We start from the raw sequence: 19,170 nt of genomic DNA, 5'->3' as shown, positions 1-19,170 counted from the left end.
GGTTCAGTTACTGACTCACTCGGCAGAGGCCTACACCAGGCTATAACTAGTTTTTTTTAAAATGTTTTAAAGGTGAGCATTTATGCACCGGAGACTGTGGGGATTGCCTTGTTTTTGGTGCCTCAAGTGGCCACTAGAGGAACTGCACTGGCTTCACGGTTGCTGCTTGAACTTCACATCATGTTTGTGGACATTTGATCAGTTAGTGTCAGCTAGTCACATAAAGTCAAAGCATTCCTATAAAATGCTGCAGATCACCAGAGAGTACAGTCCAGATCAGGCTTAATGTACTTCAATAATCGAAGCCTGTCAGTGTCCTGAAGTGTATCAGTGCAGCGAGGTGAGAGGTTAAAAACTGACATTATACAACTGTACGTCATCTGCACAATATTAAATTATTACTGACATGGAGCATGTGTGCATGTGTATAAAACATTAAAATGGGCCCACAGTGATACTTTGAGTAAATCCTTTTAAAATCTATATAAAATAGAAATATTGGCTCCCGTGTTAGCATCTACCAGCATCAGACAAATGCTGAGCATACTATTTTAGATATGAGAGCATGACTTTTACTCTCATCATACAGATGTAATTTCAGATGTCCACACACTTTTTGTACACAAGGTAGAAGGTAAAGAGAGGTTTGAAGTGAGAGAAGAAGAGCGGGGGGGGGGGGGGGGGGGGGGGGGGTGGAAGAGAGAACAGACAGGGAGGGAGGGATGAAGAGGAGGTAGAGTGCAGACTGTAATGGAGCTGTTGGCAGAGCTCCTGGCTGTTCATGGGTATTCATGTAGCTGGTGGCTTCAGTTTAAATGGAGCGAACAGAGGGGGGAACGGGGGGGGGGGGTGGGGGTGCTGAGTTTCAGATGAACAAGAAGTCTACTTATGCCCTTTCTGAGGAACACCGTGCAAACACTCGCAGGACACGTCAAATGGTGAATTCAATCCACTGAATTAATTAAATGTCACAGCGACTCAACACGTTCCAGCAGGTTTATGAATTCAGCAGGTAAAAGGTGTTCAGACAGAAATCGACGTGCAGAGGGAAGAGCTGCCGTCTCCAGCAGAGTGACAGCAGCTTTACTGAGTGCAAGATCTAAAAGAGCCTTTTCAACATCCTGAAATCTTCTTTTCTTTTTTTGAGGAGACTCAGCATCGTGCAGTTAGAAGATAATCTTTGCAGATTGCAGTCATCTTTGTTCGGAGTTACTTAGCCAAATCAAGGCAGGGTTGCTCTCTGTTATTCTCCCTAACACTCTGAGGAGCAGTAAATGAAGCAGTAACCAGTAAGAAGCAGCTTCAAATACAGGTGTTCATGTTTCGCTTTTGGTAAAATTTCATGGCACATGTCACCTTTTCATATGAGCAGCAAGGTGTTAAGAAGCCTTAAAGGCAGTGTCTGGGATGAGTCACAGCGGAGCAGAGAAAGCGTGATATTTGGAAAGATCCTGTTCGACAGCCGTGCTGATATTTTGTGAATTTCAGGTGGAGTTTGTTCTAAGGTTGTGCACAAGTGTCGTATAATCTCTGCGCCTTGTAACCATTTTCCATTACGCATCTGTAAAGTCATTACACAACTCCTAACACTGAAACAGGTTGTTCTGCTTTATTACTGAAAAATGAATTTACAAAGTGGCGACACATTTCATCCATGTCATCGCTAAATGTGATTTTAAACAATTACCTCGCTCATGAAAATATGTGGTCTTTGCTGCATGATGCTGTGCCTCTGTTTACTTTTCTGCAAGCTCAAAGGCCCAAATACATAGACTGTGTATAAGATGCATTACCATCTTCTCCTGCTGTAGCAAAGACATGACTGAAGCCTGCAGTGGTCAGAGCAGCCCAGCCTCTGCAGCTGTTTTAATTCTCATTTTTATCTGTGGTCATGACTTCTGGGTAGAGACTGACACAATAAGATACACGTGGATAGCCTTAGAGGGACCACGAGTAGGACTGTCAGTCCTTTGTATTACCTGGAGCCATCGCTCCGTCACAGTTCAGGGCACGTTCACCTGTGATGGGAACCCATGGTAGACCCAGAACTCTCTGGAAACACTACACATCCCCACCAGGAGGAACTGGAGAATGTTGCTAGGAAAAATTATATATCTGGAATACCCTGGTTAGCTTTTTACTACTGACCCAACTCTGGGTAAGCAGCGGTGGATGGATGGATGATGGATGGATGGATGGATGGATGAGTAGGTGTTAGCTGTATAGCACTGTATGCCCTCTAACTAAACAATCATACTAACCATTTATTTGTAATATTGAAATGCCCCATGTAGGATTTCCCAAAAAACCATATTTCCACCTCAGAAAAGCAGCGACTTTAGCTCAAGATCCCAATGGGATCATTTTAAATGTGTGAAAAAGTTTGTGCACCAAACCTGCTTAGTCAGAGTCATGAAAGCTTTATTTTCTAGTCTACAGTGTACTGAGTTCAGCCTGTATAGATTTATAGCCTGTATAGCACTGTATAGGTTATGACTCCAGCATATATTTTACATACATGTATTCATACTTCCTCAAGATTGTGCTTTAAACCCCAACATCAGTTTGCATTAACTACTTTTCACAGATAACTACATGGACACCACATTGTTACCTTTCACGTGTCCCCTGCAGTGAAATGAAGAATCTTATTTTGTAGTTCTTTACTTGTCGAGCAAATGATGTGACTGGATACACAATCCTGACACACTGTGCGGCGTTGCTTTGTCAGGGGTCTCCTGTGTCTCCCCTTTATTCACTACATGTCCTTTAGCATTGGTACTCCTGACATTCCAGCCACGGCTATACTGGCTGCAGTCATGTTCAACACACACGCCAAAACCCTCCCACGCAGGTGGCATACTGTCCAGGATTAACAGTAAAGGGGATCCCGGTTTATGTCCGTTTGGGAACTTTGTGGGTTTTTTCTTTGCTTTTTATTGTCACTCCTACTCACAGGTTAGGCTCAGGAGCTAAAAACTACCTGGTTTGGGAAAGACGGTGATGTGGGTTGAAACACGTCTTTTTCCAACAGTAACCCTCCTCATTGGTTGGGAGTGACCAATCACTGATGTTATAACCAGGGATGCTGCAGCACATCCACCAGAGGACACCTGTGTAAATTAGCCACGCCACATAGGCAGTACTAATGTGCGTGAAAGTGAGTATCAGTGCAGTCTATGTTTGTCTCTGATACAGTGTTATGAAAGAGAATTTAAGGTGGAATTACTAATTCATTACTCAGTACGTGCCTCGGTGTATTTGAAGGAAACTTCTGAGGATCTAAGGGATTTTTTTACACTGTTAGACCCAAAGTAACTTATATTGATGTAATTAATAATAAATGAATAACTGTATTGTGTACTGCTCCGTGTTTGGACTGGAGTTTGGACTAACGATTAACTACTTTAGTTAATATGAATGAATAAAGTCAGATTGTACCGGGTTAGTTCCTCTATGATTACTAACTGCACATATTTGTGTGCTGTTTGAAGGATCTTCTCGATTCTTCTTCTTTAGTTCAGTTTTAAGGGCAGAAACCAACACGAGCTTGTAGCAGATTAGATGAACTAAAAAGAAAATCCCATTAAAATACTCGTAATTATTTCCTTCAGAGGATCCTGGGAGACATTCAGCAGAGCGTCAGCAGACAGCCCTCAGCTAACACCCCAGCAGAAACCTCCTCTGCTGCCGCCTGCTCCCCATAAACGAGCTGCTGTTTCATGTGCTTGACAGAGCTGAGAGTGTGGCATGTTTTCACAGCCCAGAGTGCCTTCACTTCAAAATATTTCAACTTTGAGCATCACACTCTAAATGGATTTAATAGTCTGAGGTTCAACAAGCACGATCTGTTTACTGCGAGCAGAGGAAAGCAGTGAAGGCAACTTTTAGCAAGTGGAAACGATTCAGTCTGAAAAGCAGCGTCTCCACAGCGTTTCAAACGTCTTCTTTTGTTGTTGTTTTGTTTAATTTTTGGAAGATTGGCCCACTCAGCATGTGGCTGAAATAAACCTCCACCCTAACTCTAACACTACACAGGTCACTGGTTACCTGGTGGATGTTAAGAAGCCATGCTTTATGAAAATCGAGGCGTAAAAGCAACAAAGTGCAGATTTACTGGTTGTTACGTTGTGGGGTTTTTTGAGCAGTCGTTTTGATGGAAAGAATCTGGAACTGTGCCTGAAATCAGTCCCTGTACAGCTGCTGTTCCTGATGCTGAGTCACTGGCAGGTGTAACAGAAATGGAAAAAAAGAATGATGTTAGTTTGGATTTCATGCCATTAAAAAAAAATCATAGCACACTTTAATGCCAGTGACATTTGAAACTACACTGAAAAACCTCAAAGATTAAAAATGTTTGATGCTCCGGGGCAGAAATGGCACAAAGTTACCTGAACCTTATTACCTTTCATATACAAGAACCCCTGAAAGCTCACAAAAGCCTGAAGTGGTCGTATAAATCAGCTCAGTAGGGGTTTATGGTGATTATTCAACTGTGAAATCATTCATCCATCCATCCATCTTCTTCCACTTATCTGCCAGGTTGCGGGGGCAGCAGCCTAAACAGAGAAGCCCAGACCTCCCTCTCCTCAGCCACTTCCACCAGCTCATCCGGGGGTACCCCAAAGGGTTCCCCAGCCAGCCGAGAGAGATAATCTCTCCAGCGTTTCCTAAGTCTGTCCCAGGGCTTCCTCCTGGTAGGACATGCCCGGAACACCTCAACTGGCTCCTCTCGATGTGGAGGAACAGCAGCTCTACTTTGAGCCCCTCCCGAATGGCCGCACTCCTCACCCTCTAAGGGAGAGGCCAGCCACCCTTCGGAGGAAGCTCATTTCTGCCGCTTGTATTCACAGTCTTATTCTTTGGTCACTACCCAAAGCTCGTGATCATAGGTGAGGGTAGGAACGTAGATCAACCGGTAAATCGACAGCTTCGCTTTCACGCTCAGCTCCCTCTTCACCACGACAGACCGGTGCAGCGTCCGCATCACTGCAGAAGCAGCCCGATCCATCTGTCGATCTCCCGCTCCCTTCTCCCATCACTCGGGAACAAGACCCCGAGATAGTTGAACTCCTCCACCTGGGGCAGGAACTCGTCCCTGAGCCGGAGTGGGCACTCCCCCTTTTACGGCTGAGGACCATGGCCTCAGACTTAGAGGTGCTGATTCTCACACCCAGTGGCGGTCCTAGCCTGTTTGGCGCCTTGGGCGAGCATCCCTGCCGGCGCCCTCCCACCCCCACCCCAACCCCCCATAGCAATCCCGCAGCAGCGCCTACCGCACTACTCCACTTGGGGGGTAATGAGCACCTGTGTGGTGCATGTAGCTTTCTGCCATGGTCTGACAGACAGCTTTTAACTGAAGGTCTCCCCACCATCACAGGCACACTCAGAATTTCTTTAAATTTTATTTGAAAAAACATGGAAGGAACTGAAATATACACAGCTTCTGCTTACCTTCATCTTTGCTTATTTCTCCTGTTGTTCTTTTCTCTTTTTCCTAAACTGCACACCTGATGGCTTTGACCTTTTCCTTTCCATCTGCCGTATTTGCACTGAAGCTGAATAGGTTATAACCACCACCATCCACAGGGTTGTCAGATCTGACTGACAGTTGCCAGCCCAACACAACAAAACCTCCATTGAAACTCATGTTAATAGCACCAGGTGATATATATTTAACTAGAAGCATTCAGAGAGCGCAAACCTCCGCTAAGGCCATAGGGTCACTGACGCTGTAATACGTGTATCTAAATACTTTGATATAATCTTTCATCTTTCCCAGACAACAATAACCCCTATCCCGCAATAGGTGTTACCTCGACCAGATCGCGGCTCCTAACCGTAGTAGGGAGACCTCTGGTCTCTACTTCGCTTGGCTCGTGGCTGGGAACTAACTTGCTCATCCATGTGGGTCACCTTTCAGCAAGGCGAGAAATGCAGCAAGTCGAAGGATTTTAGCAACAGAACTTTTATTCCTTTTTCCACCGCCACCGAACACACTTTTTCCCTCGCGCTCGTCTCCCACGCCCTCCTTGACTGCACTCTCTCTCGCCTCCACTCCCACGCTAGCCCGCATACACACACACACGGGGCAGAGAAAAGTGGGTGTGTCTCTTAAAGGGGAAGGCTCTGCCTGTATCCCGCAATACTGAAGAATCCTTAAAAAAATTCCTGGATCCAGATCGTGATTTGGATCGCCACCAAAATTTAATCACTTCTTCCTCTTGTCATTTCCAACCGCTCCACAAAATTTCAGTGACATCGTTCATAACTTTTGGAGTAATTCTGCTGACAAACAGACAAACAACGCAACCGAAAACATAACCTCCTTGGCGGAGGTAAATATACAGAGCTTTGGGTGAGTTGCCTTTATTTATAATTCAGCAGTTACTGTTGGCTGTAACCAGGCCACAACTGTACAGGCATGAATGAATGAACCCGGCTGACTGTCTCACTCTCACGGCATCACTGCTTCACTTGACTCGCACCCCAGGCTGAGAGGAGAAGGGGGCGGGGCAGCGCTGTGTGTGTGTGACGATCGAGTGAAGCAGTGACAGCGAGACAGAGAATCCCCCGCCTGCCCCTTTCCTTCTGTTACAACCTGTCTGACCATTGCAGAAAGCTACATGCAATACACAGCAGGCGAGGGCGCCCATTACCCCCAAGTGGAGTAGTGCGGTAGGCGCTGCTGCGGCGATCGCAATGCATTGGGGGAAGGGGGGGGCGTCATGCCGCCCTAGATGAAATGCCGCCCTGGGCGGCTGCCCATGTCGCCCATATCAGAAACCGCCACTGCTCACACCAGCCGCTTCACACTCGGCTGCAAAGCTGGAGACCACCACCTGATGAAGCCAGCAGGACCGCATCATCTGCAAGAGCAGAGACGAGATTCTGAGGCCACCAAGGAGGAAACCTTCCACCACATGGCTACGCCTAGAAATTCTGTCCATAAAAATTGTGAACAGAATCGCTGACAACGGGCAGCCCTGACGGAGTCCAACACCCACAGGAAACGAGTCTGACTTACTGCCAGCAATTTGGACCAAGCTCTCACTGCGGTTGTACAGGGACTGAAAGAAATATGCTAAAAAAAAAATGCTTTGGACTTAATAAATTTGCTAGTTTGATCCATCCATCCATTTTCTTCCACATCCATTTCTTGTTGGTATTATTAGTTTGTTTTGAACCACACATTTATATTGATCATTGCCCATTTTGACTCGATCCCAATGCAGGATCTGACCTCATGTTGTCTTAGTTTCTAGTTAGATCTTCAGCACTGACAGACGCTGTAGTCTTCTGCTCCTGGGACTCACTCGCTTAAGCTTGAAAACTTTTCCAGTCTACACAGCAAGTTTTTGTAGTATTAAAACAAGCAGTATTATAATTTTGCTGACAGTGTGTGAGGGTTGAGTGCTAAACAGGATGAAATATGCTGGCTAAGGGAATCCCTGTGGTGCAGTGGGCAAATCAGCTGATTACTGTTCAAAGGGTTGCAGGTTCAAGTCCATCCTGAGATGAATATTCACGTTCTACTCTGCTGACTGACTCAGTGAGGAAAAAACCTTTAAACCTCTGGTTTGAGGGTTGTTATTGAAACAGAATACAATATAAAGATTTTTTTAAATGTGTTTGTACTTCTTTGTATTTAAAGGGAAAATCTGAGAGGGTGATTTCCTTTTTCTTTTTCTCTTTCCTGTATTTAGGAGGAGGTGCTGACTGTGATTCTGTTTTTATGTCCCAGTGACCATTGAAATTAAGGTTTTGGCCTTCTTCATATTCATTAAATATGAGCAAAAAAAAAAAAGTGTCCAGAGATGTTTCAAAGATGGCTGCTGAGTAGCATGACTTGTTTCTGGATGGACATTTGTATATTAAGGTAAAAGCGCTCTGATTTCCACAAGATCAGACCAAAAGGAAACGCAGAAATCATCTATTCATCATTTCATCTTCACATACCTGTTTGTATCTGTGTGCAGCTGTGGATCGCCTCCAGTTTGCACAGTTACAGCAGAAATTATGAAACAGTTTGTGTCTCAAAGCTTAAGAAAGGCAAGAAGAACACAAGTTAAACACCCTAACATTTTCATCGACTGGAGATAAAAAGACACTCCAGCTGTGGCTGGTTGGTCTGATCCTAACATGAGACAGTAATGAGAATCAGACCAGGATAAAACATGACAGAATTCCCCTTTAAGACTTGATTTCAGTGTGTAGGTGAGACCCAGGGCTGGGTTAGTGGTATGAATGTGCAAGTCAAAGAGAGTCCTTGAGCACAGGCAAAGCAAAGGTGGATAATGAGTGTGGCTTAACATGCAGGCTGTTATCTTTAATTTGAGGGTCCCCACATCAAAACTACATGAAGGGTTTATAAACATATCTCCATGTGAATCAGCGTTCTGGTTTCTGGAGTCCATCTGCAGACCGGTCACATGTGGGCCCCGTATTATGAAGAGAGTTCAGCATACTCGGGGTATCTTTCCATTATCTGGACTTACCCTGACACGGGCAGTCGGGATAAATGGTTACCGGCGGGTGATTTAGTGCACAGAGCGGTAAACGTTTTAATTCCAGTTAATTATTTTATCACCGAGCACGCTCTCAGGGCTGCTGTTGATTTCTCAGGTGAATGGACTGATTGGGGATGGCCCCTTCCTGTTCAAACTGTTCCCACACAGTTGGAGCATCAAATTGTCCCACATGTCTTGGTATCCTGAAGCGTTAAGAGTTCCTCTCACTGGAACTAAGGGGCCGAGCCCAACTCCTGAGAAACACCCCCACACCGTAACCCCCCTCCACCAAACTTTATACTTGGCACAATGCAGTCAGACAGGTACCGTTCTCCTGGCAACCTCCAAACCCAGACTCCTCCCTCAGATTGGCAGATGGAGAAGTGTGATTGATCCCTCCAGAGAACACGTCTGCACTGCTCTAGAGTCCAGTGGCGGCGTGCTTTACACCACTGCATCAACGCTCTGCATTGAGCTTGATGATGTAAGGCTGCCATGGAAACCCATTCCATGAAGCTCTCACTGTTCTTGAGCTGATCTGAAGGCCACATGAAGGTTGGAGGTCTGTAGTGATTGACTCTGCAGAAAGTTGGTGACCTCTGTGCGCTATGACCCTCAGCATCCACTGACCCCACTCTGTGATTTTACGTGACCTACCACTTCATGGCTGAGCTGCTGTCGTTCCCAATCACTTCCACTTTGTTATAATCCCACTAACAGCTGACTGTGGAATATTTAGCAGTGAGAAAATCTCACTTGTTGCACACGTATCATCCTATCACGGTACTACACTGGGACTCAGTGGCTGTCCTGTGTCTGCAGGGCTTCAGCTCGTACTAATGTCAGTAAAACTTTTCCTCCCTACACAGCAGGTTTTTTTGTTGTACTGATATGAGCAGTATTACAATTTTACTGCAGCAAAGTATTAGGGTAGAGCGTTAAATAGGATGAAATACAGCAGCCGAGCAAAAACTCTGTTGGGTAAATCTGAAGGTTTATGACTCAGAAGGTTGCAGGTTAAAGTCCACCCTCACGTTCATATTCTGTTTCTTTGTTCTGCTGTCTCAGAAACAGGGACGTTTTTGTGGATTGTTTTAGAATACAGTACACAATCGTGTTATCTTTTGTAATATAATCATACTTCTTTACAGTTACATGGAAATATTTAAAGGAGTAAGTTCTCTTTCTCTTTTGTCTCTCTCCTTCATTCAGTGCTGTTGTGGGAGGAGACAGAGACATTGATTGTGTTGGCACTCTGGATTTAGCCGTTAACGATACTGTATTGTTGTGTAACTATGTGCATGCTTTGTAGAGGTGAAACTCGCAGGAAGAAAACATTTCAGTGTGCAGGTGAGAACCAGGGCAGGGTTAGCAGTACAAATGTGCAGAGCCCTTACAAGTATACAAGTACATATCTCTGTGTGAGTGTACTACAACTAGCATGACGGCACAGGAATGGTACCATCTGGAAATATGCCCAAGTGACTAAACACACACACCCCCACCCACCCTCCTGGGTCTTTGAGCTGTAAAGCATCCTGGGAAAGCAGTTGTCCAGCTGCTGCAGCCTCGAGGCGTTTACAGAAAAAAATGCACATTAAATCATCGACAGACTTACAGTTATTTACTCAGCAGTCTGTTTTCCCTACAGTCAACCCTTTACTGACCGAACCGCACTCATTCCCCTGCAACACACTAACAAGTCCGTGAGAGCACACATGCAGACAAATGGAACAATTCATCCAAGAAAAACACACAAAAGCACAGCTCTGCCATAAATTCTACTTACATTCTTTACGTTCACTGTGCAGTCGGTCATTTTTTAATTTGTGTACATGAGGTCACAGTGAAAGGTGGGGTTACATGACTTACAGCATCCTGAAAGGTGCAGACGGTTTCTTATTACCAAACACATATATAATATAATATATTATATATTATATTATATATATATATATATTAGGGGTGGGACTCGATTAAAAAAATTAATCGAATTAATTACAAGCTTTGTAATTAATTAATCGAAATTAATCGCATTTCAATATTTGACATGAGAAATATTAATTTAAGTTTAGTTGAATAAATCAATATACATAAGCTTAAACTTCAAAATGTTGTTTACTACACAGACCAATGAAGGGTGGAAGTGCTCCTTCCACCTTCATTGGGTGGAACTCAAAGCAGGCTCCCTGCATGGAAATGATGAGCTGACTGCTCCTGTGATAAGCAAACACCTGAAATTAAAGTTAAGCATAACTGGATAGTTTTATTCAACATTAATGTCTCACTTGTTATAGTTGGAAATTAATCATTCTCTCAGCTGTATTCCTTGATGTTGAAATGTGTTATGCTTGTTTTAACAGCTTATTTTGAATTACAGACTTAAAATTAAACCACAAAAAGGAGAAAAAGTTCGTTCTCCTTTAACAGCTGCTTTTACACAGCTGTGCTTCGCACTCACGGTTGCTAGGCGACATGAGCTACGCAGAGGTGACGGCAGCTGATATGAAGGCTAGCCGCTCACTTCCGGCCTTTGTGGTCTTCGTGGGCTGCGAAAGACGTGGGCCGGGTCCTTCGCAGGATGCGGCCCCTAATTTGGACATTGTGCGTCGACATAATCTGTATGCCGGGAACTCGCGCACTGAGAAACGTTCCACGGTGCAAAGTGCGATTAAAATTCGTTAAAATTTTTAACGCGTTAATTTCCCCGTAATTAATTAATCGAAATTAACGCATTAAAGTCCCAGTATATATATATATATATATATATATATATATATATATATATATATATATATACTGAAAGTGCCTTAAACTGCATTCTTCACAGTGGCCAGCAGGGGTCGACTCCTCTGGTTGCAAAAAGAATTGTATAGACATGTATGACGACCCTTCTGCTGGCTTTATCTATGAGATCAGTAAATACTTCTCATTAGTTTACGGTCTCTGTCATAAGTTTCACATCTTATTTAATCCAGCTAACGGTTAATTATGGCTCCATTAGAGCAAAATAGAGGGTATGATTTAGGACTGACCAACCTTGTGATTTGCATCATCCACCCATTACCCATCATATCCAGTTTAAAAAAAAAAAAACAGGCTTTGTTCTGTCATGGTGGTTATGTTTTATAGATGCTCCGTGGATAAAATTTAAACATCTGAAGTTTGCCTGTTTAAAATAATTCCAGACAGAAGAGAAAACTGCTGACGCTCTGCTGCAGTTTAATATTACTGCATTATAGTTGGAGGAAATTTTGTGACATTTTCTTGGGTCATTTCACACTGTTGCTCTAGAGTGGTGAGTGGTTTATAGATCAGCCAGTCCATAAGTGAGTATTTGGATTCCCAACCTCGACTTGTTCTGATGGCAAATGAAACAGAGCATTGTTCGGCAGCAAAAATTAAACAAATCCAGAGAGATATGCATGGACATTAGGACTGTCAAAGTCAGCTGTTTGGTACCTCTATAAAAACATGCAATGCACTCATGAGATCAACATCGACATCCTCAGAAGACACCATGACGAGATGATCGCAGGATCCTTTCTATGGTCAAGAAAAAAACCCACATCTAGCCACATAAAAAGTCTCCATCAGTTAAATATGATATTATTTTATAGTATTATATTAGTGACTCCATAGTGAAGTGGTTCACACATTTACCTAATGAGAAAAAAATCTTTGTTTTGCTTCCAGGAGGAGACTCAGATTCCTTCGGGGTTGTGTCAGGACGGGCATCTGGTGTAAAAATCTGTCAAATCAAACATGTGCAGCGGCCTGCTCTGGTGACCCCTTTTGAATAAGAGAGCAGCTGAAAGTAGCTTTACTGTATATTATATTAATATTATGCATGAGATGCAGAGCTCCCTCCTGACAGACTGAATTTATTTAGTATCAGCCACAAATCACCATGAGAAGAAGCTCTGCATGTTCTCTAATTTAGTCTCTTACAGCATGATAGATTTTCCATTCAAAGCCTTCAGTCCATACCTGCATTCAGTGTCACCAACTCCCACACGGCTGACAGTGTGACCCTCCCACTGTGGAACACGTGTTGAAAACATCCACTGATGTAAAACTGTTTCTACCTGTGGCCATCAGACTCTATAACTCCTCCCTTAATAGGTGACATTGTGGTTCATCAGTGTCATTCACTTATCAGTATTCAATTGTACATAAAATTGTTTAAATTTCCATATACATTGTACATACACTATATACATTGTACATTGTACATACATTGTACATACACTGTACATACATTGTACATACACTTATACATTGTACAAAAAAGGACTGTGCATATATATATAATGACACCTATTTAAAAATTTTTGCACTCACAATTCTCATATGTGTATAGATTTAGATGTGTATATAGTCAAAATATCTCTTTAGTCTTTATACTTTTATGCCTTTAGTGTATGTTATTGTGTTTTAGGTTTACTCGTTTAAATGAAACGGTTGCAGCTGTAACAGTAGTAATTTCCCTTTGGGATCAATAAAGTATTCTGACTGACTGACTGACTAAATCTGCAGTCCAACAGACTCTGGATGGATTATTGACATTATTGATGTACTTTAAAGCACAAGAAAATTACTTAAAACAATGATGACATTTTGAGAGATAATCATGTATTTATATTTAGCACACTGGCTTCTTAGAATACCCCTGAATATAATACATGTCCATATTTTGCCAAAGTTAATTTAAAAAACTAAAAAAATTAGCTCTAAAAAGAAGCCTAAGAAAAAGTCAAGAGAAACCTTTAACTTCTTAGTTTAATGAGCTGCTACTATTATTAATACGATACTAAAACATCCCCAAGTATGGTCAAATTATTAACCTATTAGATTAGCATTTTTCTGCCATGGAAGCTAGCTAACATTAGCTTGGACAGGTGAGCTAGCCAGGTTGCTACCAAAACTGGTAGCAACCTGGTTACCAGTTTTGGCTGGCTATAACAGTGTGACAGTGATATAGATCCTGATACTTTTATAACCTGAAACTCTTTGGTAACTCTTTGGTTAAGATGGCAAGCCACAAAACCCACGCTAGCCAACTTTAAGATGTACTATAATATGCAGATATTGGACTCTAAAATGGTGAATATCTAGCACTCTCCAACAAAGCAGAAACCTCCTCAGCCACATCGTTGCCTTATTCTCCGTTTTCCATCTTCAGCTCATCATATCCATGTTGGCCTGAAGTCAACACAGCCAAAAATCAGGATGTAAGGCGCTGCAGCTCTATCACCGTGACCTCAGCGCTACATCACATTATTATTCACCTCTAACAAAAACCTTTACAGATTACAGTCACAGCAGAGTGACAATAGTCTCCATGGCAGAACACATGCATGCTGCTGCAGTAGAGCTGTAAGTAATAAACGCTGTATGTTTACTGTATGTACTATAAATATGGTTGGAGGAAACATTTGGAGATGGGCACATTCTTAATCCTCGGAAACACAGTTTTATCTTCCCATCTGTGAGTGAACGTTGATGCATCCTGCATTTTTTTGTATTGTCGGATGTTAATGTTACATGCAGCATCTACAGGATGCAATTAGACATACAGTGCAGACTGTATGTCTAATTGCACCTTGGGACTCGGGCCCTTCAGCAGCCAACTCCAAATAAACCACAACAAGAAGTTAAACTACAGAACTTCGAGATTTTCTGCTGTTTCTGATTCCAACATTAACAGTACTGCAGCCTCCCCGAGTGTCACAGTGTGTTTACTTGGTTCAAAAGAAAGATGTGTCAGAAGGGGATGATTCAGCCCTGATCTGCCTCCGAGTGGATATATTTACCCAGGCTGCAACAGTGCTGTATATGAACAATGTTCCTGGACTATACCATGCATATAAACAAGAAGCAATGGAAACTGATTAAAGATGGTGCCCCATTCGTTCTTGTGAAGTTGCTCACTGGGGACTTCTGCCAGAATAACAGATTTCCTCAAGCTTTGGCATTCAGTCAGCTCACCCTGCATTAATGCGCTCCCGTCTCCTGAGCTGGGAGGTCGTTGCTCAGAGTGTTTAAACAACAAGTTGAAAGACTTACCTGCTTTATCTGACTTATCAGCATAACTGCTCATAAGTTTTCCAAATATTCTTGTCAAGTGAACTGCAGTGAAATATGTAAGTTCACACATTGATCAAAGATTTCTTGCCATCAACAGACATTTAGTTTTATCCATTTTATTTATGATGTAAAGAACTCTTTGAATTGATGTTCTGACTTAAGGCGGTGTTCATATGAGGACATCAAATGCATATTCATTCTGAAGCTGAGCTGACTGACAGCCTGCATGTTTGAGACTTCCACCCGATAACCAAGATGATGTCTCACCATCTGTTTGCAAACATCAATGAATATTTCAATCGCTTTCTAAGAAGTTCTTTACTTATACACAAACTGAATAAATAAGATAAGGAGGCTAAAACGCAGTTGGCATTTTACCAAAGATTACATGAAGAATGATTTGAGTTATTCTGTTCTTGGAGGAACACTGAGAGACTTTTACAGGCCTGAGATCGCAGTGGACATCGAGAAGAGAGGAGTTTGAACAGCAGCATTCAATCATGCGTCTGAAGTCTTGTCAGTTTTAGACTATGAAACCACTTACAGAAAGTTTTATCCATTGATCCGATGGGCTGAAGAGATGAAAGTGGAGCTGCTGCTCCTCCACATCAAAAGGAGTCAGTGATGGTGTTTCGTGCTGAGCTCGAGGCTCAGACTCAACCCCAACCCAGACTTAGTTTAGACGGATAGTGACGTCTTTTCACAGAACATCGCGAGAGGTGATGTAGAGGCAATTTAATGCATTCAGTATTTTTTGACATGCTTGTTTTTTTGTTAGAAAATTTCAATCTGGGCGGAACGACCTGAAACATATCAAATCAATATAAGTGTGCTTTTTAGGAAGCATGGCTCATTAAGTATGCGTGTGGCATTTCCTCTCCTTTCTCCACCCGCTCGAGAAATATTCCGATCTAATGAGCAGATTGGTGTATCTGTCAAGTATACAGCTCAGGGTAACCCAAAGCCATTACTCAGCTTGTCCTACCTGTTTGATTTCTGCTGATGGCTGGGAAACCAAACACAGATCGACTTTCCCTTTACTGTGTCACACATTTTTCAAATCCAAGTGCTGCATTTTCAGACTGCCTGAACATGCCTTTGCCTCAGTTTGCACCACCTACTGCAAATATGCATTTTTTTCATGGCTTTCAGTTGACTTTACATGCGAAACTGGTCTTTAAGTTTAGTCAGAAGACACCGATAACCACCAAAAGTAGTGTTTGAGTGAAATATCAGCAACAAGGTCGGTATTATACTGATTTAGGCTGTCCTATTGTCAAAGCACAACATGGAAACAATACTTTATAAACAGGCTGGTTATCAGTTTCTAATCAGCTTTAAAGTGAACTATGATGCTAATTTACAACTCCATATTTTATTCTTGGACTTTACTAGAAAAGCTTTGCATGATTCACAGTTCAAACTAATCCTTATTTTGCTCATATTATTTATTTTAACTCCTCCCCCTTTAAGTCAGCTTTCTCCTGATTGGCTGCCTCTCGTAAACAGCAGATCTGAACCAACACTGGGTGAAATTTCTGTGCTCACAGTCAGAGCAATATCTCTGACCTCTCAGTGACAGCATACAAATCTCAGATGGAGATATATATGTATATGCTTACTGAGGAGGCCACTCAGGTCCACTGAAGTCACTGCAGTTAGACTTGTATGGAGTGTTGTCCTGTTAAAAGTAGCCATTAAGACATAAACTGCGGCCATTGAGGGATGCAAACAGTCACTGATAATAACTGTTATGCATTCAAGAAATGATTGTTGGTATTGAGTGTGCCAAGGAAACATTCCCACATCATTACACCAACAGCAGCAGTCTGGACTTTTCACGCATGGCATGTTGGCTCCGTGGCTTATTCTGATTCTGACCAACAGCCTGAAACCTCAGGAGACATGGGCATTCATCAGCTCGGTCTTCAGCCAATATGTTGTGAGTTAAAGAAGCTTTTCTGCTTGGCAAAGTTGTAAAACTATGCTGAGAATCCCCATCCACAGTTTTAATGCAGCTAAAAGGGAAAAAGAAAGAAAAAGAGGCAGGAGGGAAAAAGTAATTATCAATCCTGAGGGACACCGGCTAACTTAAAGACAATAAATCACAGAAGTGGACCAGATTCGACACTTCAGCTTTCAGTTCGTTAGAAAACACTATTTGGACATAAATCCTGTTTACTGTGGAGTGTTGATTTCTCTTTAGGCTCCCAGCAGGCTCTGAAACTGTCAATACCATCGACGAGGAGACAAATGGCCCTGCGCTCTGGACTCTAACAGCACAGCAGTGTCTGTTAAAATACCTGCTGTCTGCTTCGGTCCACAGAGCTCCTGAATCAGGTTTATTATCTGAACGCTGTGTTATTTGCACTGCTGGCAGGTACGGCACTCACACTGGAGACTGCAAAGACATCCTGACAGAAAGCATGAAGATAATCTCTGACTGTCGTCCTAATTAAAGCAAAATGGATCTGCAGGAAGCTTTAAAATATGTATCAGCAGTGATCAGCTGACAGAGATTACGGCTTTAAAGTGGACATTAGCCAGTTTATTCTTCAAACTGGACTTAACAAGCAAGAGCTACGCTGTGTTTTCTTCACTATTTGAATGTGTCTGTCATATAGTACTGTGCAAAAGTCTTGAGCCAACACCAATTTCTTTATGTTTTGCTTCCTAGGAGGAGGCTGTGTCATGGTTTATGGCTGCGTTTCAGCCGGTGGTGTTAGATACTCTCAGATTTTGATCCACCATGAAACAGGCGGCCAACATCCTAGGAAGAGCTTTGGAATGTCCTTCAGAAATCCTGGAGAACTATTCCTAAAGACTCATTAAAAAAAGAATTAGAAGGAAGCTTTCCTCAGAGAGATCAGGCTGTGTTAAAGGATGATGGTGGTCACACCAAATATTGACTGATAGACTTATTAAATGTATTTACATGAATGTTTCTACCTATTTCCCATTTTATTAGAACAATATAAAGAAATGAGGGGTGGCTCAAGACTTTTGCATAGTACTGTAACTTTGCAAGTATCATAAATAGCCGTCAAGCACCATTATTCTTTTCATTTTTTCCCCCTCTCACTAAAACTTGAGTACTCTGCATGACTCACTACATTATCCTCCTCTAATGTCTTCCACGGAGCAGCAAATTAGCTGACTGCGATCCCGCTCATTCTTCCTGGCTGCAGCTTTCTAATAATTAACCTAATTCAGAGCCGCAGAGTATCTAAAAATCAAAAATGCATATCGTGATTAACAGTCACATCTACCTCAATAACAATATCTTGATTTCCTCCCTAACCACAGTCTCTGTGGTTGGCTGGCTGGTCAGTCTGCATTTCCATGTTTGGGACTGTGATTTAACAAAAGCCATCAGAATGCCTGTGCAGGTTACCTAGCCTAGCATACACATTTGTCAAAAGTGGGGGGTTTTATGCATTCTCTGCAGGCACTGATTAGTGGCAGAGAGAGCAAAATACATACCGCTGTGTTTCATTGTCTCTTTCAGGGTCTCAAATCAATAAACCTGAAGGTCCAGCAGGAGTAAGATTGATTCCTCCAGAGTGTTATAGAGGCTCAGCTCAGGATGAAAAGTGCGGCTCAGAAACCATCTTACTGCAGGATGGCTGGTACTGCCGAAACACAATGACAGGAAAACACTGCAGATAGACATCTGAACAGTGTGTGTGTGTGTGTGTGTGTGTGTGTGTGTGTGTGTGTGTGTGAAAGAGAGATGGTGATGAATGAGTGCGCTAGCCACCCTACAGGGTAATTCATTTCTCAACCTGAACAACACTTAATGTCAGACTGAACAGGATTAATAGAGGACCACAGCCAAGACAAACACACACACACACACACACACACACACACACACACACACACACACACACACACACACACACACACACTCCTGAAAACAAGTGACTTTGGCTACACTGTTTCATCTGAAATCAAATTTTCTATGGTTTTGCAGGAAGTGATGTCATCGGGTGTTGAGCCGTAAACCATGATACCACAATGACATCATCTCTGGAGGACCAATTAAATCACAAGCTGACCTTCAGGCACGGCTGACCTTTCAGCACTGAAAAGGTTTTAATTTGATGACAAAATGCAGAATCACTCAGTTCATTCAAACAATAAAAAAAAGACTTTCGATTTACTCGGCGGGTCCAAGAACTTCCATCCAGTGAAGTGAAGATGGAACGCTTTTACTTACTCATTTATTGCACTATATTTCTAAATTCATATCTTTTTTTCTGCAGGTAAAGTTAACTCACCGATTTTCTCAAAGATCGTGGTGGCTTCCACTTTGAATCATGGACCTCAATGATAGAACATATTCGCTTCTTTGAGAAAAAAATCAAAAGGTTCAAAATTTTTCACCATAAAAACTGAACTTATCTCTCTAACAAACTCATAAGGGCAAGATCAAGACTTCCCAACCGGACTTCCCGTCTCCATCATCAAGACTTTCATTAGTAACGCGCTTAAGGAGTTATTAAAAGTTTCAGAACAGTGAACACGGAGCAAACAGCAGCTTTTCTAATACACTAATCTCCCATCA

This window comes from Archocentrus centrarchus, chromosome 7 (genome assembly GCF_007364275.1).
Source record: "Archocentrus centrarchus isolate MPI-CPG fArcCen1 chromosome 7, fArcCen1, whole genome shotgun sequence".
Classification (NCBI taxonomy): domain Eukaryota; kingdom Metazoa; phylum Chordata; class Actinopteri; order Cichliformes; family Cichlidae; genus Archocentrus; species Archocentrus centrarchus.
This window is presented reverse-complemented; position numbering follows the sequence as displayed.